Source organism: Myotis nattereri, assembly GCF_964212035.1.
Source record: "Myotis nattereri genome assembly, chromosome: 13".
Classification (NCBI taxonomy): Eukaryota; Metazoa; Chordata; class Mammalia; order Chiroptera; family Vespertilionidae; genus Myotis; species Myotis nattereri.
Genome location: NC_138088.1, coordinates 25,405,672 through 25,433,564, shown reverse-complemented (window position 1 = coordinate 25,433,564; position 27,893 = coordinate 25,405,672). Strand labels below are relative to the sequence as shown.

The 27,893-nt window shown below is 41.0% G+C and overlaps 1 protein-coding gene and 1 long non-coding RNA gene across 2 annotated transcripts in view; one reads left to right on the top strand and one right to left on the bottom strand.

Annotated features, from left to right (window-relative positions):
- Nucleotides 1–27,893, bottom strand: part of RTKN2 (rhotekin 2) — a 484,906-nt gene that overhangs the window by 262,566 nt on the left and 194,447 nt on the right. The window contains exon 3 of the mRNA XM_081104877.1: nt 6,764–6,847. The gene's annotated coding sequence lies outside the window, so the exon portion shown is untranslated. The remainder of the gene's footprint in view (nt 1–6,763; nt 6,848–27,893) is intronic.
- LOC308528956 lies at nt 6,559–19,760 on the top strand. Its single transcript, XR_013996743.1, has 4 exons — nt 6,559–7,509; nt 7,673–7,924; nt 8,948–9,027; nt 19,454–19,760. It is a non-coding gene; the product is annotated as an uncharacterized lncRNA (long non-coding RNA).

The window sequence follows — 27,893 nt, the reverse complement described above, 5'->3', positions numbered from 1 at the left end:
GTTGAGAGGCAATTCACATATGGAAAATTTAATAATCATAATAATAATAGTCAATAACATATGAGGTACTCAAGACATTCACCACAAAATAACAAGTGAGTGCTCTAGAGAGTAAATGTTTAAGGATCTAGCCAGAAGTAATAGAAGGTCTAGATAATAAATATGAAGGCTCATACTATGATTTGGGATGAACAGGATGGGTTTTAAAGGGTAGGAAGTATTTGATGTATATCTTAAAAAGGAATGAAGGAGATAATTAAATGTCCTCTTATGTCATTAAGCCCCAGAACTACATGTCTTCTGATGTAATTTTTATTATCCACAAATCTTCTTCCCATTTTCTTCAACAGAGAATCAATTGTGGATTTTAGAGATTTCTTGAGGATCCATGGCCCATCAGCTACCTGAAAATCAGGAATCTAGTGTAAGGTAAAATAGCATGAACAGAACAAGTAGGTAGCTGTTGTAATGAACTAATGAGTAAGTGTATCTATAGGGCATAGGGATTGAAAGACCTTAGTAGAGGGAGAAAAGGAGAGGATTTGAACTCTGAGGACCTGGGGTCTAGTTCTACCTGACATTTGTTCGCCATGTAAGCTTGGACAAAATGCTTAACTTCTTAAGCCTTGAATTTTCTCATCTATCAAATGAAGATGATGATTTCCTTTAGATTGACATGTAGAGATTATATGTAAACTACTATCCTAGAAAGTGCTGTATAAACTTTAAAAATGAGGTACACAGTATTATATTAAAGCGATACTCATTTCAGTAATAGACTTCTTCATATGGATTTGATTACTATCACTTTATCAAAATGCTCATCTGAGAACAGGATTCAGTGCTTCCCATTGACTTCACACTTGGTGGTGGGAATCAAAGCTGACAAGTCCACTTAGTCCAGGGTTAGTAAGCATCCAAGGGCCTCTGCAACAGCAGGAAAATACCAGGTGCTCTCATCCTCCCCGGGGGCGGCTGACTCTCCAAGGCTGTCAGCTTAGAGAAGTTCTCAGATATCAGGATCAGTGCAGTTCATTCCAGGTATGTGTGCAATACTAGCTCCAGTAGAGTTCATGCCCATGTTGAAAGTGGGTTTATAATGGAGCAAGATCTCACCTTTCCATTTTGAGGAAGCCTGTAAAGGTGACATGAACCTCTGGAGAAAGATTTTGGAATAAGGATGCATGGTGGTGTTCAACAGTGGTTCAATCTTTACTTACTAGGTTTGTTCATGGAAAACTTAAAAATAAGTTTGGAAAAAGCAGAGTCATGAGCACCCTGTAGCACTCATGCCACCAGCTTCATGAAATAACCAACAGAAATGAGAAAACAGACTATCCAATATATTATAAAGGAACCACCACATGGAGCTCTAAGTACTAGACAGGATGCAGGAATTTTCTTCTAATCCCAAGGCTATAAATATGCAATAAAGGGAAGAATAATATGCAAACAAGTTTAAAATAGAACTCAGCAGGTCCCATTCATTCTATTTTAGGGAAATCCAATGAAGTGTGTACTGGGTTTCCAAAACTGTTATAATGAATGTTACATGGAAACTCATGGGTGCCCATTTCACTGGACCCACCCCACTGGATCAAGGGGAAATGTTAATCTTGCAGACTATGAGAGCCTATGTCAAGTATATGCCTAGCATGTTTAACTGCCTGTTGTAGTCTTAGGGCTCAGCATAAAATTCCAGACATGGTACTCATTCTCATTATTATCTGTTGACCTAATATGGAGTTGGAATAAAAAACTTTAAACAAATAGTCCAGATGAGAAACTGCCACCAACAATGTAGTAAAATAATCATTTCAATAAATCTTAAGTGCATTTAAGCCACTGGTTTCCTGGACATCATAAATTTTACAATTCTGTTTCTGGGAAACAAAATAAGATTTTCTGTATATTGCATTGTTTTGTGACACTCTTCATGGATTAGGAATTCTCTAAGGACCTTGGGGTAATAAGATTAAGCTGTTCTTAGGCATATCTTAGATGCCCAGATATTACATATAGCATCTGATTTCACCCTCACAAGCAGTTCAAAGGGCAGGTGTTATTATCATTTTTCCAGAGAAAAAGTGAAAGAAACCTGGGTAGGTTAACCAATTGACTCAAAATCACTAAGAGATGAAGTTGGAATTCTTAGTAGAATTCACCAGTTACACAGTCCCTTCAATGATTTTGAAAATTGTTCTTTTTCCACTATAGATATATTATCTATGGATAATATTATTATTATCCTACATAATAAAGAGATAATATGCAAATTGACCATCACGCCCTCACACAATATGGCTGCCCCCATGTGGTCACAAGATGGCCACGCCCATGTCATCACAAGATGGCTGCCCTCATGTTGTCACAAGATGGCTGGCAGGGGAGGGCAGTTGGGGGTGAACAGCCCAGCAGGGGAGGGCAGTTGGAGGCAACCGGGCTTACAGAGGAGGGCAACTGGGGGGGACCAGGCCTGCAGGAAAGGGCAGTTTAGGGCAATTGGGCTGGCGGAGGAGCAGTTAGGCATCAATCAGGCTGGCAGGGGAGTGGTTAGGGGGTGATCAGGCTGGCAGGCAGAAGCAGTTAGGGGCAGTCAAGCAGGCAGGCAGGCGAGCGGTTGGGAGTCAGCAGTCCCAGATTGTGAGAGGGATGTCCCAGACTAGAGAGGGTACAGGCTGGGCTGAGGGACAAACCCCCCCACCCCCGCCCACCTCAGTGCATGAATTTTGTGCACTGGGCATCTAGTGGAATGATAAGAATGCTTAATGTATATATCAGTGTCTTCCTATCACTTCAATGCTTATGAAAAAGGGTTAGAAAGAATTCTGGTCAGTTGGATTTTCTAATTAACTAAGGGTTAATGTTTTCTTTCAAAATCTTGTTGAAACAATTCCTAAAATGGCCCCATCTTCTTCTGTGGCTCAGCAAAATATGGTCATTAAAAGCATCATTTTCTCTGATCATGTTTTGGCCATATTTTTGTTCAAATGTCACCTAACCAGAGAGACCTCTTGTGACCACACTTGATAAAAAGAATTTACTTCTCAATCTCCCTTCATTCTATCACACTTGCACTGCTTTACTTTTTTCCTCACCGCATTTATCATTAATTGATAAATTACATATTTATTTGTTTACTTTTTGACTACCTCCCTTGGAATATAAGCTTCATGAGAAAAAGATCTTTCTTATTCCCAGAGTTGTTTCTCCAGGGCCTAGAATAGTGCCTGGAATGTAGTTGGCACTTAAACAATATTTATTGGATGGATGAATGAATGAATGAATGAATGAATTAAGCTAATTAAATATCTGTTCTAACCATTTAGAACTGATATTTATCAGTCCTGTTGCCACAAACAGATTGGGTTAAATCTATGTGTGTGTGAGAGAGACATTCTGCCATGTATTATCTGGCACCTAGGTATGAGGTTATTTATAATAAAGTTGTTGCTGCATTATCTGATTCATCTTCACACAAACAGGGCAGACACAGGGCAGCAATTTAAGTAAATTAAGGCCCTGGTCCATTAGAATTAGTCCATCAAGGTTATCCTATAATTTGAAGAAAAGAACTAGCATCTTGTGTGCTCTGCTTTTTTCTCTATGCAATCTTTTATGCTGAGCATGCACCATTCACTCTTTTTTAAAATTTCTTTATTGATTAAGTTATTACATTTGTGTCCTTATCCCCACATTACCCTCCACCACCCCCTACTCATGCCCTCGCCCCCCTGTTGTCTGTGTTCATTGGTTAGGCTTATATGCATGCATACAAGTCCTTTTGTTGATCTTTCCCCTTTACCCCCATCCTCCTCTACTTTCCCTCTGAGTTTTGATGGTCTGATCGATGCTTCTCTGTCTCTGGATCTGTTTTTGTTTATCAGTTTATGTTGTTCATTATATTCCATAAATGAGTGAGATCATGTGATATTTATCTTTCTCTGACTGGCTTATTTCACTTAGCATAATGCTCTCCAGTTCCACCCATGCTGTTGCAAATGGTAAGAACTCCGTCTTTTTTACCACAGCATAGTATTCTATTGTGTAGATGTACCACAGTTTTGTTTTGTTTTTAACAAAGCACATAGACTTTGAAAACTACTCAATTCTAAAGAAATTGGGTTCCAATTTTCATGTTCTCTACAGAGAAATTCCTGAAAGTGGGGTATCCTTAGAGAAGGCATCCACTTGCAAATTTTCTCACATTCTTTCTGGATTGCTGTTGTCAGAATAGTTGCTACCTTGCTGTATGATCCTGGTTAACTATCTTTTTCCCCCTCTTGCTTAAAAAAGGTAATCCACATGCTGTTTTCAGTAGGTAGAGTGAAGATGTCTGAGCAGTAGGGGATGGAGTAAAATCTATTCTGAATAGTTCTATAGATATGTGGCAGCTGAAACAAGGACTTTCAGTGGGGAACTAAATGAGTGGAGTTGTCAAAGAAAAGATGCATGTGTCCTTTAAGTATAAAAAAGGTTCCAACTGCTATATTTCTATCACTGTATTCAAGGTGCAAGTCCAATGTCTTTGGAAGCATTGATGAACCTTAAATCTGAAAACCTTCATGGAAAGCTTACTAGGAGATCCTGCATCATAATGAGAGGGAATCACATGGTGTGAAGAGCTTGGGTTCTGTAGCTAGATGGCCTCGGAATTGAATCCTGGGTCTGCCACTTCCTGGCTGGGGTGACCTTGAGCAAACTTCACTGAATAATAATAATAATAATAATAATAATAATAATAATAATAGGTATGGCACTCTCCTGCTTAATTCCTTCTAATAGTTCCCCAAGTCTTGAACACCAACTAGACAGATGTGTCCTGGTTCCATCTTGGACCTCTATGTGGGCCACTCTTCCTTTTGCTTGTTGTGCTTCAGCCTCAGAGGTCTTCTTTCTGGGCCCATCTCAGTGCTTCTGCACTTGCCTGTCCTTCACTAGAAGGCTCTTCCACCACCTATTCTCAGGGCTTGCTCTCTCACTTCCTTAGGGCCTCTGCTCAACCTCCCCAGAGACTCTGTCAGAGTCTCTTTCTAAAATAGCACCTCCTTTTAATTCTTTACCTCCTACCTATCTTTATTCTTCTTCACGACACCTATCATCCTGAAAGTCTATTATAAAATTACCTCTTCATTGTCTGTGCTGCATTCCACCCCATTCCAATCCTAAACATAGATGTATGGGTTATGAATGGTGTATTGTCCTCTGTGGTGCTCAATAGATATTTGTTGAAAGCATAAGTTGATACCTGGCTTAAATTGTGTTCATCAGAGTTTCCTATTGATTTGGAATTTGGGCCCCAAAAGACTATCATCAGAGGGTGCTACAACTATGAAGTCTAATAGTTTCAAAAGCTGAAACTCGAATATCAAGAAATCAATTAAGATTTACTCTGTAAACAAAAGAGTAGGATCTAGAAGAGAGAGAGAGATTTTTGGATCCTCACATTTTCAAAACTCTAATCCTACTAATTCTGTTTGTTTAGGAGACTTGTGTGCATTTCTATTCTGGCAATCAAATGAGCCCTGACAAACGTAAGAGTGAAATAAGTTGATCCTCCATAAGAGCTTTTGGGGTCCTAGAGGGCAGAGGAACTGCTGGTGTGCCTTTATATGCTTGTATCTCCAGAGACTACCACAATTATTTGTAGTACATATATAGGTAAATGAAAAATTAACAAGTAAAAAGTTTTCAACTTGGAACCTAATTCCAATAATGTAGATGCAGTGATCCCCAGTTTATCCTCCTGAGGTTGTATGTCTCTTTTCTGCTCCCTTTAGATGCCTTCCCATCATTCAGTTCCTCTCAGGTCTCACTGGATATCCTCCTCAGCATCATTGCATTGGACACATTAAAAGGTTATTAAATTATGAAATCCTCTCCACACTAGGCATACACCAAATTCTGATGAAGAGAAACTGAAGTGGAGTTTCCGGGTGTTCTCCGTCAAAATGTGAGTGTCCATTGCCCCAAAGAAGCAAGTTCTTTCATCTTTACCAGAGTGGTAAGCTTTATGAATTTATATCTACAAAGAATTGACTTTAGTAGGGGAGGGAGGAGTAAGGGGGAAAGATCAACCAAAGGACTTGTATGCATGCATATACACATAACCAATGGACACAGACAACAGGGGGGTAAGGACATGAACGGGAGTGGGGTGAGGGTGGGGCATTGGGGGAATAAGGACACATATGTAATACCTTAATCAATAAAGAAGACAAAAGAGAATTGACTTTAAATTATTTTGTGGTTGCTGATATTTTTTATGCTTGAATCAGCAATATGGTTTTAGCACCAACCAATGAATTAAACATTCTTCTCTTCTATATCAGAAAGCAACTATTTTATAGAAAAAAAAATGAGGGCTTACAGTGAAACATTTAATTGTAACAATCACAAATATTGTCTTATTAGGTGATATGATCTATACTTGAATCTATGATCTCACCCATTTCATCTACCTTGATCACAGTCATTTCATTTTGATGAGTTGTTGGCTTCATAGTGTCTTGTGATGCAACCTGCCCCACTTCCACCAAAGACCCCTTCTGCTGATAATCCTCTCAGTTTTATTTCAGTTAATTTTATTATCCTGTTGGTTTGATGATACTGTATTTTCCACCAAAGATGGTATGTCTCTACCTTTCATTAATGATTTTTCAATTCTTGCATGAGTTGCCATTTAAAGATCATCATTTATTACTTTTTGGATAAAATATTCACAATGATAGTGAAATTAGTTACTCATATTTGGGGCTCTTACCTATCATTCCTTAATTGACCTCTCCCCTCTCACCATCACCCCTTCTTCTGGGTTCACTGCAATTACAGAATGAGAAATCTTTACCTGAATAGGATAAAGAGGAGAAAATTGATATTAACCAAGAGTCTTTTATACCCTAGCAAATAATCACAATTTAGAATGCTATCTTGTATTAGATTGATTTTCAAGCCAGTTGCCCACACTAGCTGAAAACTAGGACAAGAACACACTAATTCAACCATCTGACGGTTCAATCCATTGTTTCCACTTGTCACTTTTGAGAATTATTTGACCCAAGCTGGACTTAATTTGGTTCCAGACTTACAGTCTGAGGGGAAAGGGGTTTCAACTTTCTAGAGCAGGGGAACAAAGCTCCAAGTACGGCCGGCCATGCTGTTTATAGGCTATGATTTTGAAACCTGAGACCTGACTCGGGGATGGACATGCATCCACAGGAAAGCCTAGATTTTCTGTTCTCAAATCCAACCCTTGAGACATCCTAACAGATAACCCTTCTCACTACCCAAGGAACCTGGGCAAAGGCATAAATCCACTTCCTCTGGTGTTCCTCTGGCAGAAAAACCCCAGGCTACAACACTTTCTGCCTTGTTAACCCTATGAACATGCAGCATCATGATTCTGTTCAGTTCTGGATCAATGTTTAGAACTATCTTGCTCTCCCATATGAATATGGGTGTGGATTGGACCTCCGGCAGCTGACCTGGAGGCAGTTCTGGTTTCCCCTGGTAAGTAACCCATCCCTGTTGAATTCTGGGTGGTCATGGATCTGTAGGACATATTTGGGAGAGAGTTCCAAAATGAAGCAGGGTTCCTAGTTTGAGAAACTGCCCAATGTGAGGTCTCAAGGGAGGATGAAGTGGTGATTCCAAAATGCCATTGTTTTGTAAGTTGTAGGGGCATCTGGAGCATTATCAGCACAGCATCCATAAGCATCTGACCTTCGCCTGGTGAATCAGTCCCTCCGTGGAGTTTAAAAAATCAAAACTGAGGGAAGGAAAGGTCCAACCTGTCTTAGGTGGCAGAAGCTGTAAGGAGAGCCATTTGGATGTCATGTTTCCCACCGCAAAAGAAAAGCTGGCTCACTGTGACAACACGTGAAACTGACCCAGACACAGACCAGGATGAGGCAAGAGAACCCAGGTACCGTCCAGCCCCTGGTTCCCATTGTTTCAGAGGTCCAGAGGCACCTTGCCTCTCTCCACAGTTTGTTGTTCAACGATTTCTTTGACTATAAAATATCCTCAGAAACCTTCCAATAAACTCCTTCTTCCTGGACTAAGCTAGTTGCAGCTTGGTTTTGCTCATCGGCACTCAAGAGTCCTAATTATACATATATGCTTGGGAGTTCAAAACCAGATATCAATCAGGCCATTCTAATAATATCTGGGACAAGAAGGAAGTGGTTTGAAATCAGAACAATTACATATTTTTTTTCCCAATCTGTCAGCCACAATGAAGAGAGCTATAGGCAGCTATCACAGTTTTTCTGGTTCTGGGTCAAGGGTTGGAATACAATTTTCAATAGGAAGTTTCAAGATTAGTTCTTGTATACCTGAGCACTTGTTCATCAACACATTCTCATGGCCTCCTTTCTATGGACTGAATACAGATGGCCAATGGATGAAGGAGAATGGGCAGAGCCAATCCTCAGTGTTTCTCTAAATATCTCTACCTTTTCTCCTTTTTTGCCCATGAGATTATATTTTAAATATGGCCTTTACTTTTAAATGTAATGAATACTATCATTGGTCCTGTTAGAATATATGCCTCCTAATTTTATTTTATTTTATTTTATTAAATATATTTTTATTGATTTCAAAGAAGGGAGAGGGAGAGAGAGATAGAAACATCAATGATGAGAGAGAATCATTGATTGGCTGCCTCCTGCATGCCCTCTACTGAGTATGGAGCCTGCAACCAGGCGTGGGCCCTTGACTGGAATCGAACCTGGGACTCTTCAGTCTGCAGGCTGATGCTCTACCCACTGAGCCAAACCAGCTAGGGTTGCCTTCTAATTTTATAAACTTAAATCCCAGTAATGGCTGATAATGTGAAACCATTTCAGTTCTCTTTCCCCATATTTCTGGAGCATTCCATAGGCCAGAATATTTCCAGCTCTTAGCATATCTATTTCTATTTCTTGTAATCTTTCAACTTCTCCAGCACAGGCGCCTGATGCAGAATCAGCTCTCCCAAGTCCACTATTAAATGAAAAAGCAACCCTGCAAAAGTGTTGAAGAAACGTGAGTTATCAATCCTCTTCCACAAGGTGGTGCTGGTTGACATGTCGTCTGCCTTGAAGTGTTTAAAGGCCTCAATCTGTCACCATTTGGTTGACCTTAGGACTTGATGAGAAGCAGCAAATGTACTTGTTGAAGCCAGGAATTTCTGAGTCTCTGCCTTTTCCTCTGACTAGATGTGTGGGTTTCTCAACTTCTTTATTCTTAAATAGGACTCATGGCCCTTTACCTAGTGTCAGAGGACGTGGTGAGGTATCCTACTCTCTCTTGATACTTCTCAGAGGCCCACTTTCTTGGGGTTTGAGGTTTGGGGGCACTGTTTTATAAGATCTAGATGGGAAAGGGGGTGTTTGGCTAGGAGAGAAAAGACATAGGCTTGAGTAACCAGTACTGGACACCTCACTATTATCCTGGCCAGGTTGTTAGTATTTGGTTTCCAGGCTATTGGTGACTCTGGGGCTCTCCTTTTTGCCCATGAAATTGCATTTTTGATATAACTTTTCTTTCAAATATAAAAAAAAATACTCTTCTGGGATCATTTAGCATAAACGTTACAAAGGAATATTTTACAGAACTCATGTTTGGGAGGACAATGTCTAATGCAATAGTGTTCTGTTTAATCAGGCATCATCAGAGAAAGGTGTTGCATATAAGTAAATTTTCCAGATACTCAAACTTTATTCTTTTCCATGCCAAATCTTTTGAAAATTTTTCATGACTGGAGTAGATTAAAATATTCCTAAAATAGCCTTGGCCAGTGTTCTCAGTGGTTAGAGCATCAGCTGCACACTGAAGAGTTATGGGTTCAATTTCTGGTCAAGGGCACAAACCTGGGTTGTGGGGTCTATCCCCAGCCCAAGTCTGGAGCATCCCAGAAGCAACTAATTGATGTGTCTCTCTCACATTGATGTTTCTCTCTCTCTCCCCTTCCCTCCTTTCCACTCTCTCTAAAAATCAATGAAAAAATATCCTTGGGTCAGGATTAACAACAAAAAAATAGCCCTAAAATATATTGTGCATTCTGTGCTTTCTTAAGCATAAGATGCTGAATTTAATTTATTTAATAACTTAAAATTATTACTTTTACTAGAAGCCCAGTTCACAAATTCATGCATGGGTGGGGTCCCTCTGGGTAGCCTGTGGGGATTGTGCCAAAACCCGCAGTCCAAAGCCCGCTCATCCTGGCCCCATTATGCCGCTGTGAGCTCGTGCCCAACCAGTCTCTCATGCCGCTGCAGCAGCGCTCGCCAGCCATGGGCCCTGCCTATGACACCCTCCCAAGGGGAATGGCCTGCGGGATCAGGCCAAAACTGGCTCTCCTACATCCCCAAGGGGTCCCAGATTGCAAGAGGGTGCAGGCCAGGCTGAGGGACCCCCACCAGTGCACGATCAGGGCAAGGGAGGGACCGTGGGAGGGCTCCAGGTCGTGTCCAGCCCATCTCACTCAGTCCCAATTGGCCAAACCCCAGCAGCAAGCTAACCTACTGGTCGGAGTGTCTGCCCCATGGTGGTCAGTGCATGTCATAGCGAGTGGTTGAGTGGTCTTAGCATATCATTAGTATATTACACTTTGATTGGTTGAACAGTCGACTGGTCACTGGACGACTGGACACTTAGCATACTAGGCTTTTATTATATAGGATTCATTTATTTATTTTCTATTCTAAGAGCTATTTAGTAATATAGTATTTCTGAAAATTGCTAAATGCTTCTACCATTTTTCCTAAGCACACTCTGCCCTTTACTATTTTTCAAGTTTACAATCAATGGCACGTCTTATGCTGGATACCAGATTGACAGGCTGCTCAGTATGGGTTAACACAGGTGCTAATCTCCTCAACTGAGGTTCTCCATACTAATTTCTTTGTACAGAGTACTTCCTTGCTTCCAGGGGGTTTTCTGGACTCTTGAACACCTCAAGCCCCAGGGACAGTTTCCCAGTGAATGGTCCAACATGGGACCTCAGTCTGAGCACAGTCACTCCCTGAGCACCTCCTTCTGATTCATACTCCATAATAAAAAAAACGGCTTTATTAAACAAACCAAGGAAATAACATTAACATAATAAAATAAGGAGAGTGGGGAAAATCTACAGAAGTCAGAGCCACAATGGTAGGTTCTTACGAAAAAATGAGAGGCCACAAAAGAGACATAGCAGACATAAGAACAGAAACCCAATTCAAAGTGGCTTACGATCAAACATTTACCAAAAAAAGTATCTGAAAAACTTCAGGAGAGGTGGATACAAGGGTTCAAAGATCCTCTAGGACCTGATTGTTCTCCATCTCTGCCCTACTTTCCTCTGTCTTAGCTCCTTGCACACACCTGCCTTCTCCATTCATAGTCCCAAGCAAACCCAGGCTTACTAGTATACCCTCCTGGCTTCCAGTCCAATAATTCCAGTCCAAGCATCCCAGAATCAACTCTCATTGGTTGGGCTTAGGTCTCACAGCTCCTGAAAGTCAATTATTTGAAAGGTTGCAATATACTGATAGGCCAAATATAGTCCAAATGTTATCTCTAGAGCTAGAGGGATGGATCAGACGACTGTAACCACATGGACCTAAAATTTAGAGTTTGAGCAGAGTCATTTCCCAAAGGAAAAACCAATATATTATTACCAATGTAGGTATGAATGGAACTGGAATGATAAAACCAATAGAGTTGAGCTAAAGAAGCTAATTAATATAAGCTAATTAGTATGCTGACTTACCAACTTCTATTATGACTCAGAGAGATCTACCACAAACTAGATATGGCCTCCCAATGGGTGCCTACCTACCATTTGACTATTTTCTTGAAGATTTTTCTCTCACCTCCATCTGTTCCTACACAGAATTAGAGATGGAAGAGGGAGAAGGCAAGGCCGCTGCAATCTCCATTCCAAACATCTCTAAATTCTCCAAGATCTTTTATCCTATTGGCCAAATCCTCAATTACTTCAACTAATTTTCTTTTCAAAGGTCTTAGGCCAATATTATGACTATTTTTCCAAGGATATGAATATTGTAGAAAATAATCAAATATAAATCAATGGCTAGCCCCATGTTACTCTGATGGTTGACCACACTCATATAAGAGGACTACCTGAGAAGTAAATCTAGATCATCCTTCTCACCTAATTCCCCACTATTGAATTGAAGTTTTAAAAAGTTCTAGAGAAGCCCATGGATATTTTCCTCCCTGTTCCTTTTCCCCCTCCCTCTCTGCCTCCTTCTCTCCCCTCTCCCTCCTTCCCTTCTTCCCTTCCTTTTTTCCCTTTTTTCTTTATTTCACAAGAATGGACTGAGATCCTACTGATGAAACAACCATAAAGACAAGATTCCTAAATTAAGTCCATGAGCACTGGTGTTAGCAGGGGTGAAGGTACTGGTTGCAAGCAAAATTATCAATGTTGTCTGGCTGGTGTGACTCAGTTGGTTGAGCAACATTCTGTGCACCAAGAGGTCATTAGTTTGATTCCTGGTCAGGGCACATGGTTGGGTTGTGGGCTTGATCCCCAGTAGGGGGCATGCAGGAGGCAGCCAATGGATGTTTCTCTCTCATCAATGTTTCTATCACTCTCTTCCTCTCTCTTTCTCTCTCCCTAAAATCAATAAAAACATATTTAAACTTTTTTTTCAATGTGTGTGCACTTTTTCTGGGAGAGAGGATTTATAACTTTTACAGAGCCTCAAAGAGACATGATCAAAAGAGTTTAAGAGTCACTACTCCAGAAAGAAAGAAAAAGAGAGAGAGAGATGCAATCCCTGATGAAAGATTTATATTGTTTGAAGGGGAGCCAGGGAATGAGGGTGATTCCAGCTGAGCTGGACTTGCATCATCTCACTTTCCCTAACACCATTTCCAGCTAGGACTGAGATTCTAGAAAGTATACGAATGGATGCTTTTTTTTTTTCTTTCCTTTTTTCCTTTAATGGTGAAGAAGCCTATTGCATGCTGATTATATTAAATTAGCCACTGCCTGTCCCCACCCCCATTCCTTCCCCAAGGGACATTGCGCAATATCCTAATCAGGCCGCATGTGGATCTGGGCAGTGTCTGGCTTTCCTGTGAAGTAGATGAGGCTTGGCTCTTCTGTTCTCCTTCCTGAATCCCCATCCTTTAAACATGTGTCTCTCTCCTCAGGGCCTATTCTGTGCCCCATTCTTCTTGTTCATTTTCACCCTTATCAAAGGATTAATGAATAACTGAGGTGTTGGTTGGTAAAGAAAAGAGCTCACGATTGCATTTCAAGAGAAGATTATCCAACAGATTTGACAAACTCTTCAGGATTCAAAGGAATGAATCTTTGATGGTTGAATGGTTGTCAGAGGAACAGATATTTCAAGGCACTAGAGCAGCCGTGGGCAAACTACGGCCTGTGGGCCAGATCCAGCCCGTTTGAAATGAATAAAACTAAAAAAAAAAAAAAAAAAAAGACCGTACCCTTTTATGTAATGATGTTTACTTTGAATTTATATTAGTTCACACAAACACTCCATCCATGCTTTTGTTCCGGCCCTCCTGTCCAGTTTAAGAACCCATTGTGGCCCTCAGTCAAAAAGTTTGCCCACCCCTGCACTAGAGACTTCCAAGTCATGATACAAAGGTGCCTGCTGACTCCCAAGGGAAGTGTGTACTCATGGGCTGGGATTCCCAATAATGGGCCATGACTTCCTGAGAGTCACTGGGTTTCCTGGGTATTCATTTCTTTCTCTGTCAAGATTTTCTCCAATAGTTTCAAAATGTCAGAGGAGTGAATGAGAATTAAAAAGCTACTGAGGAGACTTGGACTCAATGTACAAATAAACTCCCAACAAACAGAAATATCCATACACAGAATGGGAGGTAGTGAATACCTGTCATGGAGACTTTGATGCCACAGCTAGGCAGCTCTTTGCGGGGTTTATTATAGAAAGGATTAATTGTGTGTGTGCAAACTCATTTGTTCATTCAACAAATAGTGAGGAAGCCCCATCTAACTGCTAGACACTGATGAGTCAGCAATGAAACATGTCATTGACAATTTCTGCCCTACTAAGTCTGCATTCCAGACTCAGGGCCAAGCTGATAACATGACACAATCGGGAGAGGTGGGGCTTGAGTCAAAACTAGAGCATATATGTGCCGGGGTTCTTGTCCCGGCATCTAGAAGGGTTCAGCAATCTGGAGAAGGCTGTGTGTAGATTAAATAGGAGTCCAGAGACGAAGCATAATTTTGAAAGGCATTAGGGGGTCAGAGGAGCTTAGCTTAAAGGAAACTAAGATCTCCTTGTCTCAGGACCCCATGCTTTCTATTAACACAATTTGTCCTGAGGCAAGGAAGATATACACTTCAAAGGGTCAGGGTTTCCTATACAGAGGCATTGTCAGATTTGGGGGAATTAGCCTATGGCTGTTCAGGTGTTTGGCCAGTAGGAGGCAATAATATGTAGATTAAGATGCCCTGAGCTGTCTGGCAGCCAAGCAATCATCCCTTTTCAGGTCTGGGGAAATGCCCTTAGCCATTCCCAACAGATGACTGACTACATGTGTGACTCTACCCTGTTGAGTCCCCAAGTTCCATCAACCTTTCAATGAAACTCTTGCAATTATGACATGCTGGAATTGGCTTCTGGCACATATGCCCTCAGTAAAGGCATTCAAATGTTAAAATTATACTCATTTTTGTGGGCCAAATAAAATAGGTCTGCAAGCCGAATTTGACATTGATCACAAAGGGATAAACCATGGTTCAGACAATAATACAGATTGATTGAGCGCTTACCATGTGCCAACACTATTCTAGGTGCTTTACACATATTAAGTCACTTATTCCTATAATTATGGCACTCTTATTAGGGGCAATTACTATCTTCATCTTATAGACAAGAAAGCTAAGGCACAGAAGACTTAAGTTAGAAGCCAAAGTCATATGGCCAGCAGAAAAATCTGACTTCAGACCCATTTTTGAAACTCTGTTGCCTCTACATAGATGATTTCTCTGATTCTGAACTTTTTTTGATTATGTAGAATTGGCCTTATTTGCTCAAAAAAAAGAAAGTTAGTGAGAAAGTTTTGTTTACTAACACAAAGTTTTGTTTACAGATCACAGTGAAGGGTCAAAATTCATTTTAGACTTAAACCAAAAGGACTTGTGACAATACATTTCATTTTTAAAATTATCTTCTCAAAAGTAGGTAAGCCCCAGAAGATGTTAATGTCAGATAGTATCCATCTTTGCTAACCAGCTGGAGTGGAGCAGTGAACAAATAATCTAAGTAGTGGAAGAGACCTAATCATCAAGCAAAACTGTTATAACTTGTTGATCAGATATCTCCCACTTCCTAAATTCAACCACTCTGTGGTCAGTGCACAAGTTTGCTAGATAAAGGGTTGAGTGATCTGCTTATTCCTTTGACATGTAAAATAGAAGATGGTAATGGCTGGTGACTTCACATTAGAATCATGTGAAACCAGTGCTCTGCCTCTTTAAGATAATACAGTACTGATGACTCTCACTGGACCACACTCTAGATGATCTAAATCTAGAATTTGCCATTTGGATGGGGCCCTAGAGCAAAATGAGATCTGGAGTTGGGGAGAAAAGGGGGAGATGGCAGCAGAGGCCTCAGGTAAGAGGGTACTCAGGTCATCAACAGAGAGGAGGCGATGGTGCTTATTTCCTTATTACACACACACACACACACACACACACACTTGTTTTATCTGTCTAGTCTGTGTTGAGAAGAGAAGATCTGACAGCAGTAAGAAGAAATGAATTAAAAAATCACTGCCCAGCCTTGGGCCTCGCTGTGTCTTGATATGGTGGTTTTGTAGGGAATCGTATTAGCATGGCAATGTGGTTTTCTTCTGAAACATTCCATACTCTGTGCATAAAATTGGAAAGAGCAGGCCTTGGGGGTTACTTAGACATTTGGGTAGACAAGATGGTCACAGAGACCTGTCATTAGCCACAGCCATACGGGTGATAGCAGACAGTTGATAGATTCTTGTGTCACACAAAAATAAGCCAGTGACTCCTGTGAGTAAACCATGCTCCTAGTGGGCACATGTTGTTGCACTGCCCAGGGAGAGCCACCTGGAGTGAATTCCCTGGCCAAGAGAATGGCGTTCCACTACGCTCACATCCATACTCCTTACATTACCTTCCAGCCTCCCTTGCCATACTTTGGAGATTTTTATTATTATTATTATTTCAGACAAACTTTAGACTTATAACCTTCACTCCAACTATTTCTGTAATAATGACCTTCTTGTACCTCCTGGGACTGCCAGATCCAGCCACGACACTGCTGATTCTGAATTTGTGACTCAGTGGTCGACATTTTAAGACAACCTTTAGCCAGTTCCAATAAGGAGGCGGCAGCCAGCATCTTCTAGCAATTACTGTAATTTATGAATTAAAAAACTAAATAGCAACGTTCAGATTTCTTTAAGGGATTCTTGACTAACCACATAAGGATGGAGTTTCATCTGTAGGGGAACCAGCTTCTTCTTGTTCACCTCTGATCACAGGGAGCCTCGGAGTGAAGTGCTATCTGAGATTAAATTGTGGCTTTCTTTTCTGATTCCTCCTCCCTTTTTACTTAACTATCCTCTGCTCCAGCCGGAACCCAAGAGTTAGCATGTACAGTGTGCCTTCCAACTGAACTGCCTGATTGTCTATGACTCAGCTGTTCAGAGAGGCGCAGCTGGCTTGGCATTGATTTTAAAAGACTTCTCTCTCTCTCCCTTTCCTTCTCCCTGTCCCCCTTCCTTTCTCCCTCTCCCTCTTCCTCTCCCTCCCCTTCTCCCTCTCCCTCTTCAGTTAAACAGTGTGGATCAAGAGCCAATTCCTTTTAGTTGGCTGTGAGGAGCACAGAGGGAAACTCCTAGTTCTCTGGCTACAGGCTTGGGCTGGGGAAGCAACTTATAAGGTCAATGTCCCAAACCAAAGCAGACAGCAGTACAAATAAACAGCCATGGGGAGACAGACACGGAGTCAGGAAAATCCCCTACATGACTAGACTATCAGTTTCAGCCCTGCAGTGGCTGGGAACGTCAGGTTCAAGTCCATGACACTGAGGCCAAAGAGTTTGCCTTGGAATAAGTGGTGAACTCAAACCCATTTCTCCTTAGTCAGTGATGACATTTTGTTAAAGAAGGAAAAAAATCTGGGAGTCAGTTTCAGATAATTATAAAAAAATGCATTTTCAGAATTTGAGTTAACTGAGGTAGAAGAATAATATCAATTAGTAAAGAGTTTGAATTTTAGAAGTTCTCAAAAGACAAGGGCCAATGGGGAGGGATCCTGTAGGGTGGTATTCCAGAAAAAGAGTGTGACATTGGAGACCCTAGATGTCTATTTAAAATCTGGTTCCAACTTCAGCTTGCTGTGATAAGTGTTATTAGAGGCAGATGTGTCATGAAGCTGATGAAGCTTACATTTCAGGATTGCTCTCTGAGAGGGACACAGCTATGGGGCACTAACAGTGTGCTCCGATGGTAGTATGCTGTAAACTTTGCAAAAGTAAACTGTTTTGGAATCTTTTTCATAAAAAGAGAAATTCCCCCCAACTTGTATTAATGTCAGACCCCTTAAAACCTGAATCCACACCACTTCAGATGGTGTTTGGGGCTGAACGTGGTGATGAAGGGGATTGCCTTTGGAGTTCACCCCTGTTCCTGTTGATTCAAGAATAGAGGAGATACCGTGCTGTGTGGATCCAGCTTTTTATTTTCACTAGTGACTTCGGGTTTCCCTTTCTTCTTCCAGGCCAGGCTCCCTGTGTCCCTCAGGACAATTCAGTGTGGCCCTACAGATGCCTTCTGTATTCATGATCCTTCCCTTACAAGTAAATGAGAGAGTGCACAGGACTGGCACAAGGAAGACATTCAATAAATGCTAGCAGCGGTAGATGGATCTAATGTACTCAGAGAGGTGCCTCTGTTCATGGGTTCCTCACATCTCTGGCCATGACAATTGTGATGGTGGGCATGTGGCTTAAGGCAGATCTTTCAGAGTCCTTCTCCCGGTTATTTCAACTGGAGCAGGGTGAAGAGCAGCTCTTTTCTCCCTTTCCAAGGCTGTAAAGAATATGAACCCATAGCTGGTAGCACACAGGTCTCCTGCCTGGTGGGAAAGCTGGTCTGAGAATGAATGGAGAAAGTCAATAGCCCTCCAGTCCCTGATTTCAGCCAGCCCCATGCTATCTTCCTGTTGGCTTGTGAGCCAGCACATTTCCTCTTTCTTCTAGAATAAGTTGCTTGTCTCTTGCATGCCAAATTATCCTGGCTAATACAGCTTTTATCTGGAATCATATTGTCATTGAAAAAAATTCATCCTGCTCTCTGGTTTCTGTGTGTGTGTTTTTTTAAAATTAGATCAAGGCTTACTCTTGGGCACAATCTCTGCAGAATCATTCTTTAAATGAAATTTTAATCACTTTTATCACACAAGTAACATCTTTGACACTTTCAATTGAGCTACTGTATATTGAATAGCTATTATGTCCATGGCAACTGGCTCCCATCTGGACCAGGTAAACTACCTGGAATCTGACGGAACTTATATTGAAAAATAAATGAGCCATAACTTCCCCATGTTCTATTGCTGAACAGGAGGAGGAACTCTCAGGTTGACTAATGTTGGCTGCAATGTCTGGAATATACTAAGTGCTAAGTAGATGCTGAACCTACGTTTCTTTGAGAGCTTGAAGGATATTTGGACCATCACAAGTTTTAAAACACAGACCTAGATGTGTTGGTGTAATGACTTTGGTTTCACAAGAGACAATATTTCTATTAGGGATCTCTTATAGTAGTAATTTCCTGTATTGGTGGGGCTTCATGACGAGGAAGCAGCAATTTTTATTAAGTATACATATATGTATTACACACCTCCAATTGGTTTAGTCAACACTCAAATTAATGTTGCCAAGAATAAGACCTTTCAATTAAATAATTGATATGACTAGGTTACAAATAATGTCTGTGATTGACTTTTTAAATGATACTATTGAAGAGCTTAGAAATAATCCTTTTCATAAGTAGGTTATATATGTATATTCAACTTGAAACAAAACTTTCATATAAAGTGGAAAATATTTATTTTAGCTCAGTTCACTATTCCAGTTTTCACAAATTATATATTAGAAAGATTCAAATTACAAAGTGAATGATGAATGTCAAATTATCTTGAATAGAGGGCTGGATTGGAATTCAGAAATTCTAAATTCTAGCCTTACCTCTGTCCCTAAATTACCACAATTACAATGAGCCTCAGTTTCTTCATCTGTAAAATGATAGGGCTGAACTACATAATAACTGCCACTTAGCTATTTCATTGAGCTATTACTATGTGCTAGGCATTGTATTGGCACTTCATGTACCTTATTACATCACCATTTATTTCTCCCATTAAGTCTTTTACTAAGTAATGCTTTTTTATATCTTTACACAAAAGAGAACTGAGGCTCAGAGAGATGAAGAAATTTCCCAAGATCACATGGCCCAAGAGGTGGCAGAGTAAAGATTCAGACTGGATGAGACCAGGTCGAGAGCTTCACTTAACGATCTGATACTGTAATTCCTGGATTGTGCTAAAGATCCTTCCAGCTTTGAAGCACTGTTCTCCTATGTCTATGTAGTAATCTATTTCAGGGTAAACAGGGTTTCATTGTGATCTTAATATATTTGGACCAGATTGTGCCAGTTAATTTCCAGTTAATCCAATTGTAATAAAAATTTGATCTCGGACCTATTTGTTACTTATAACTGGCTCAGCACTAATTTTTAGAAAAATTAAGATATACTAGACAAGAAAATACCAATGGCCACTTGATTCCATAACTTTGGACCACATTACATTTTTTAGACAGAAATCCTGTTTACAAGGTGACTTTTATCCTGAAAGGGAAATTAACCACTCTTGGCTCTTTCTCAGTTAGCAAAATCCTAAACCAAACACTCATTTTTTTTCCTGGTTTCCAAGCCCTTTACTCCACTCCAGCCACCACAAACAGTGTCTGACCGTGTGGTCTGACTGGTTGTTGGTGTTGGTGGCAATTTTCATTCTACTCCACCTCCTCCAAAGGGATGATGGGGTTCCAAGTGAATCTATCAACAAGCTCATGTTTAGCTTCTAGAATGTTCAAAGGGGACCTGAGGGTTAGGAATTGCAAATAAATGTAAGACATTGCCTCGTAGTTGCCCTCCACAGTGAGGGTGCAGATAAAGCAGAAGGAAATACAGAACAGCGTCTAGAATAAAGGGTAAGTGATATGCTAGGGACTCCTAACTGCTACAGTAAAAAAGGGGGGTGGGGGGGAAGCTGATTAAGGGCTGGGGTGGGGAAGAGAAACAGAGTCTAGTTATAGGCAAGGATGGACCTAATGGAGAACCTTAATGAGGCACAAAGAAGAAAATGAATGTGATATATTGAACTATAAAGAGACTTCCAAACCTCTAGATAAAAACTGGAAAATTCCATCAGAAAAGGCTGTTGAGGGCAGAAACCGCATTTCTTTTGCTCATTCCTATGACCCTGTGCCTGTAACAATGCTTGACATGGAGTAGGTATTCAACAAATATTTATTAAAAAGAATAAATTATTCATCTGCTTTCAATATACCTGTGGCTCTCGAGTGTGGTCCCTGGACCAGCATCATTGACATCCCCTGGGAACTTGCTAGAAATGAGAGTTCTCGGGCCCCACTCCAGACCTATTGAGCCGGAAACTCCAGGGTTGGGGCCCAGCAATCTGTGTTTTAACAAACCCCCAAGATGCTGTTGATGCTTGTGAAAATTTGAGAACACTGATGTAAACCAAAGCCAAATTATGGCAGTTTTCCCACTGCCCCTAAAATATGAGATACTCTATCTTCTCTTCCCAGCTTGCCCTAACATAGAAGGATGGGAATATTTTTAAAAATTAAAAATAGATTAGCCAAAGAACATATATGCATATAGGCACGTAGCCCATGGACACAGACAACAATGTCGTGAAGGCTGGTGGGGGCGCTGGGTGGAGAAAGGTAAAGGACGGTGGGGGGGGGGGGGTGAGGGGGGGCTTGGAGAAGGAAAATGGGAGACATCTCTAACACTATCAACAATAAAAGAGAAAACACTGGCAGGTAGCATCTGAAATACTTGGAAATAACGAAATCTGTATTTTCAGGAAGCCAACTGTCAAATTTTAAATAAATAAAACCCCTTAGACTTATCTGTTTATTTAGACTGTTATTTTAATAACTGCGTGGGAATGTCTGTGACAGGGAGAGGGACAGACCCCAGGCCCTGGTAGGATAAATTCGACTCAAAGTCAAATGAGGAGGTAACAGTTCAAGGTGGCTGCCTGACACACCTTCCCTGCCTTCTAAAAGCGCAGTGAAATGATGGGAAAAGAGTAACCCATAGAAGCAAAGGGAATGGGAGGAACACGCAGCCAATACCAAAGATTTCAATTAATGACTGAATTTGAAGAGGACAGAAGACAGTTGGACCATGTCGAGGGTTCTTGAGCTCCTGTTTGTAGATGCTGAGACAGCTTCCTGAGGAGCCAGGCCTGAGAGGTTAGCAAGACTCCCTCTATTGCTGAGACAGGAGAACTGGAAGACATTAGAAAACGCAGTTCTAGGTTCCACATTAAACAGGTGAGGCAACTGAGGCATAAGGAAGTTAAGAGATTACCCCCAATCACACACTAGCTATTGGCAGACTTAAGACAATAAATCGCATCTCCTTCCCAGCATGCTTTCCACCATGTCCCACTCCCTGTGCAAATGGCCAGGACTGGCCAGGCTTCCCATAACCAAGTCCCCTCCTTTCCAGTCACATGTAGGCACACCATTGCATGAGGTGTGTGTGGAAGAAAATACTGAGCTGGGGTCAGACACTCACTGCCCCTGAGTAATTGTGCTGATTCACTCATCTGTCTTGTATTTGTGGGAGTCTGTGGTGTGTTAGGGAGTGGGGTATGGTTGCTCTTAATCTGCACTTCCAAATTTTCATTTCAAAATAATGTATGGGAATATTATTTAGCCATATGAAGAAGGAAATCCTGCCATGTGCGACAGCATCAATGAAACTTCAGGGCATTATACAAAGTGAAATAAGTGAGATAAAGTTAAATGTTGTATGATCTCACTTATATGTGGAATCTAAAAAAAAAAAAAAAAAAAAGCCAAATACATAGAAACAGAGAACAGATTAGTAAGGGGTGGGCAAAATTGATGAAGGTGGTCAAAAGGTACACACTTCTGGTTATAAGTCCTGGGATGAATGGAAAGCATGGTGACTATAATCACCAATGCTAAATTGTTGAAAGTTGCTAACAGAGTAGATCTTGATAGTTTTCATGACAAGAAAAAAAATTGTAACTGTGTGGTGATGGATGTTAACTTATTGTGGTGATTATTTTGTACTATGCATATATCAAATGATTATATTGTACACTTAAAACTAATACACTGTTATATGTTAGTTGTATTTCAATAAATAGATACATAAATGTAATATATGCTTATTAAATTAAATGAACTCTATCACAGTAACCATTAATAAGTATTTAAGATTTAAGCATCCTACTTTTGTTGTTTAATATTCAGCTTAATAGTCTTACAAATGTATGAAATAATATTTCTTTAATCATTAAACAGTCAACATTCCTTTAAATATCCTCATAACTAAAAAACATATTTTTATTAATTAATATTTCCCAAATATTTAAATATTGTGAATGCAAATACTTCTCAACATTTGCTTATTAAAACCACAATTCTACCATAATAAATTATCTTTACTAATTAAACACTTTAAAAGTATACACTTGCACTATTAAAATAATAAAACGCCAACCTGTACACTGACACAAAAACTACTTCCTCACCTGGCTGGCGTGGCTCAGTGGTTGAGCATGGACCTATGAACCAGGAGGTCACAGTTGGATTCCCAGTCAGAGCACATGCCCAGTGTGGGGCATGCAGGAGGCAGCCAGCCGATCAATGATTCTCTCTCATCTTTGATGTTTCTATCTCTCTCTCCCCCTTCATTCCTCTCTAAAATCAATAAGAACATATTTAAAAAAAAAAAAAAAACACACTACTTTCTCAAATGTTAACACCTTAGATTTAAATACTATTATTTTATTTGCATTTCTTCCCAGGTTTGCCTCTCAAAAGTTTCAGTGATTTTAGTATTTTTATATCTCATCTGACTAAAGGAAAAGGGCCAATCTCAGAAAGGAGGCGGATTCATCCTTTTGGAACACACTGTGACACACCTCTGCCCCTGGGTTAGCTGGTGTGACCACCGGTGCCCGTGAAGTGTGGACACTGTTCTACCACTTCTGGTTGGTCTTTGTTATTCTGCTATAGCACCTACTTTCCTTAGAATTACCCTCAATTCTGCTGTTTATTCTTTCCTGCTCTTCAGGAACTAAAAGGTACTTAACTATAAACTGATTTTTTAAGAGATCAGACAAAATATTCATGTATAATTATATTAGAGGCCTGGTGCATGAAATTCGTACACTTGCTGGGGAGGTCCCTCAGCCCAGCCTGCACCCTCTCACAGTCTGGGAGCCCTCGGAGGATTTCCGACTGATATCAGTGGGACATCCTTAGCACTGCTGCAGAAGCGGAGGGGCTCCCACCACCACAGCTGCGCTTGCCAGCCATGAGCCCAGCTTCTGGCTGAGCAGCACTACCCTGTGGGAGCACACTGACCACCAGGGGGCAGCTCCTACATTGAGCATCTGCCCCCTGGTGGTCAGTGCACATCATAGTAACTGGTCATTCTGCCATTTGGTCAATTTGCATATTACCTTTTTATTATATAGGATTCCCTTAATTTGAAAAATCCATAAGTTACTAAATATGGCCTATCAAATTAACCCTCTCTGAATTATAATTACATTTTTATATATCTTATATCAATGTTCCCTTTGCAAATCATTAGGGATAATATTTTTTCCTATACAGTTGCCACCTATTCTGATTAAACATTATGTAATTTACTTTATTTTGTAGTGCTCAACTTGGGTAAGGGAAACCCCTTGAAGTTGACATTTTTGGCCTCTGAACATTGCCTCCCGCGTTTTATAGAAGAATGCATGCTGTCTGGTAACACAGATTGTCTCGGGCCCATCCTGACTTTTCCCTGACCTCAAAACATAGAAACATCTCCATTCCAAAGGATCGTGGAGTCCTTCAGAGGAGAAAAGTAAGACAGACCCAAATCTGAGCACAGATCTGCACAATGAGAACAGACAGTGGGAGAACGACAGCCAGAACTGGAAAATACATGTGCATTTTAAAGGAAGGCCACAGATTCACATAGAATTTTGTACTTCAATGTGGGATGTTTACATACGCTTCTTCTCTTTCAGGATGTGGCTTTATCAGTCACTGATATCCCTTCCACATTGACAACAGAGCAATGACACTCTATGATCTCATTATCACACACACACACACACACACACACACACACACAATTAGTATCTTGTTCTAAGTCTTGTGGAATTTATTTTCAATAACAACTCACTTGCTAGTATTTTTATCTTTCAAATAGAAAAGATTCTCCAATGAAAGGATTAAATTAAATATTGTAAAAGGCCATGAAAATGAAAACTATTTTAATTACCTATTCCAACTATATTCTACTTCTACTCTATCTTCTCTGGGCTCCAAGAACACATGTGTATTTTCCTTATCTTCGCTCATCACGTCCCCTCTTGCTAAACGCACTTTCTCTACTAGGACATGTTGAAACCAAGTTCGGCGTAAATGCTGCCTCCTTTGGGAGCACCCCAGGCCTCCAGGCAAGCTGAGCCCTCCTCTTGTGTGCCTTAGGAGTACCCCAATAATTCTGCTTTTTAAAACCACTTTGTTACGGGAATTGTGGACTTGTGTACTCATCCATCTCCTCTAATAAGTTCTTGGAGGCCAGAGATCATGTTTTATATTCCCATAGCCTCACACAGCGCCTGGTGTGAAGTAAACAAGAGGTGTTTGCAGAGTTGAATTGAATGTTGATTGGGTTAAATCACACTGATTTTCTATTATTGTGCAATTAAACAAATTCAAAGAGGTATTGATGAGGAAGATGAACAATTATTTAAAACACTAGACTTCCTCTGATATCACTGCAGGCTCTTAGAATTGAAGAAGTGTGGGCTTCTTAAACTGTGTAACAGAATCGCCTAAAAGGTTTGTTAAAAGTTCAGATCATCAGGCTTTTCCCAGACCCAGTGAATCGGAATCTCCGATGATGGAGCAGGAAATCTGCATTTTTCACATTTGTTTAGGTGGCTCTTATGCACATCTACTAGTAGGTTTGAGATTAGCTTTGAAGGGACAAGTCAGGGCGCTTAGAAGCAAACAAAAGAAATGTGAGAGAGTGCGCAGGCAGAGAAAAAGCTCAGTATGTTAGCGGGATAAAAAGTTGATTGGAATGCAAACCATATATTATTTGGTGAGAAATCCAGGCCCTCAACTCACCCCGTGCAGGAATCCTCCCCAATGACCTCTGACCTCTATCTCGCCCTCCTTCACATACCTTCTAAAAGCCTCTTAACACAAGGTACATCTCCCAAGTTCTGAACCAAGGTGTGTGTGACAAAGCGAGGAAGGAGGTCCTTTTGAATTCCTAATATTATCTCACATGACTAGTGAGGTTTTAGAATAAACTCGCCCAGGGGCACAGCATTTCTGTCCATGTAAATGAGGCGTACTGAAGTGAATGTGAGGTTTGGCACCAGAATAGGTAGAGCTGATTCCTAGCATGATCACTCGCTGGCTGTGTGACCAAGGGCAGGTTATCAGGCTTTCTGCATTTCTGTTTTGCTTTCTGTAAAATGAAGATGTGAGCACCTCCTTCACTCTCAGGATTGTGAGGAGGACTTTGTGAGAGGCAATGGCATATACTAGTATAAAAACGCTTTATTCAACTTCCAAGTGGTCTTTGTTTATTATTACTTTCAACTCGTGTGTCAATTTAAAAGGTTCACTTCCAGAGCATTTCTCCCAGCTTCTCTCTGCTGGTAAAGGGTTCCTGAGTGCAGCTTCACCCTAGACACAAATGACAGTGACGATGCACCTGGATCCCAGCCCGTTACTACTCGTGGTGCAACTTAGGAGAAACAGCTCAGTCCCACTGGATTACAGGCATAACACGGGACTTAAGTTGCCCATTTACATAGATGAATGTTCCCTGCACAACCCATGCCTCGGATCCTGTTCCTGTTCACTCTCACTGTCCTGGTTTGAAGGGTGTTGAGTGTTGCTTTTGTCAAATGCCTGGGCTAATATTCAATTCTATTCAGAAGTAGATGTGGGCACCGACAATATGTAACGAGCCACACAGCTCACCACAAGCACTTCAGAAACGAGAATAAAGGAGGCCATGCCATCTGTGGAATTAGAACCAGCCCTTTTTGATAGCTGAGGTCCTCCCTCTGCGGCGGGAGGCAGTTTTATCCCCGTACCAGACACCTTAGCTACTCCTGCCTGGAGGCCCAGAGCCCCCAGAGCACCTTGCACAGGTATTCACTCACTAGTCCCTGAATGAAACGTATTGTATATTTTTATTCAAAAGGGATCTTAGTTTCAGACATACTGCATTGGTGAGTGTGTGATTCAAATTTAATACTGCTCTGAGGAACTCAAAGTTCCGCATACAGCTTTGACAGTGTCTCTCACTTGCTAGAGTTCTTGACAATCCAGCATTTTCCAAAATATGTTCCATACACACAAAATTAGTACTGCAATTCTGTAAGATACTCCTTGAAGGGCAGTGGGGTTCCTTAAATAACTTTAGGAAACACTGTCCACCCCCTCTTAGGAGATCTTAATGCACACTGGCACATTAAAGGCTCTGAGAAGTCCTGCGGCAGTTCCGCTTTTTGTTTTGTGATTTTAGACCCTGTTAATATGTGACACAATTTACATTTTACTCTCTGATTCCTTCATATTTCTACGCCCTCAGTGGTGTAACATGGACTCCATGTACAGGAAAGGAACCATCTCTTTTTAGGCTTTTAACTGCCACTCACTGCTTGTGAAAAACGGTCTCTAGAATCACTAAGTCCTAACTGACTGATCTTGTGAAGATGGTGTAGCCTCTGATTGCCTTCAAGGTAGTCAATGAGTTTGTGTGACTCAAATATCAAAGAGTACGGAAAGGTGCTGAGTGCAAAGTCTCCCTCCCACCCCATCTGCTCAGTTGCCATTTTCCATCACCGACACCAAAGGTAACTGCTGCTTTTAATTTCTTGTTTAACCTTATAGACAATGTTCTTGTCACACATATAGATTTTTTTATAGAATCAGTAGGTTATTATACACATTATTTTCAAAGAGTAAAAATTGTTTTATCATCATCATCTTAAAGGACATAACAATCTACAAAATTAGATTCTGCTTCTAAGCTTTAACATGCTCATGTGAAGAAAACATAAGAAATATGTGGAGGGCCTGTAAGTTTGGGGGTTGGCAAACCAGAGACTTTTAAATATCAAAAGGCCCCCTATGCCTGGCTGTATGTGTCAAGTTCATGAACAAACCAAAGTGCAAAGACTCCTTCCAACCTTGCTGTGCACAGACCTCTCCTGGATATTTCATTTGCTGATATGAAATACTAGAGGCCCGGTGCACCAAATCCGTGCACGGGTAGGGTCCCTAGGCCTGGCCGGTGATCTGGGCTGATCTGCAGGGCGGCTAGCAGGGCAATCGGGCAGGGGGTGGGGTGGCCCGCTGGCACCTGCCTTGGCTGGCATGGGGCCTGTGGGCTAGGGTCAGCTCCTGCATTGAGCATCTGCCCCCTGGTGGCCAGTGCACATCACAGTGACCTGTCATTCTACCGTTTGGTCTATTTGCATATTAGGTTTTTATTATATAGAATGC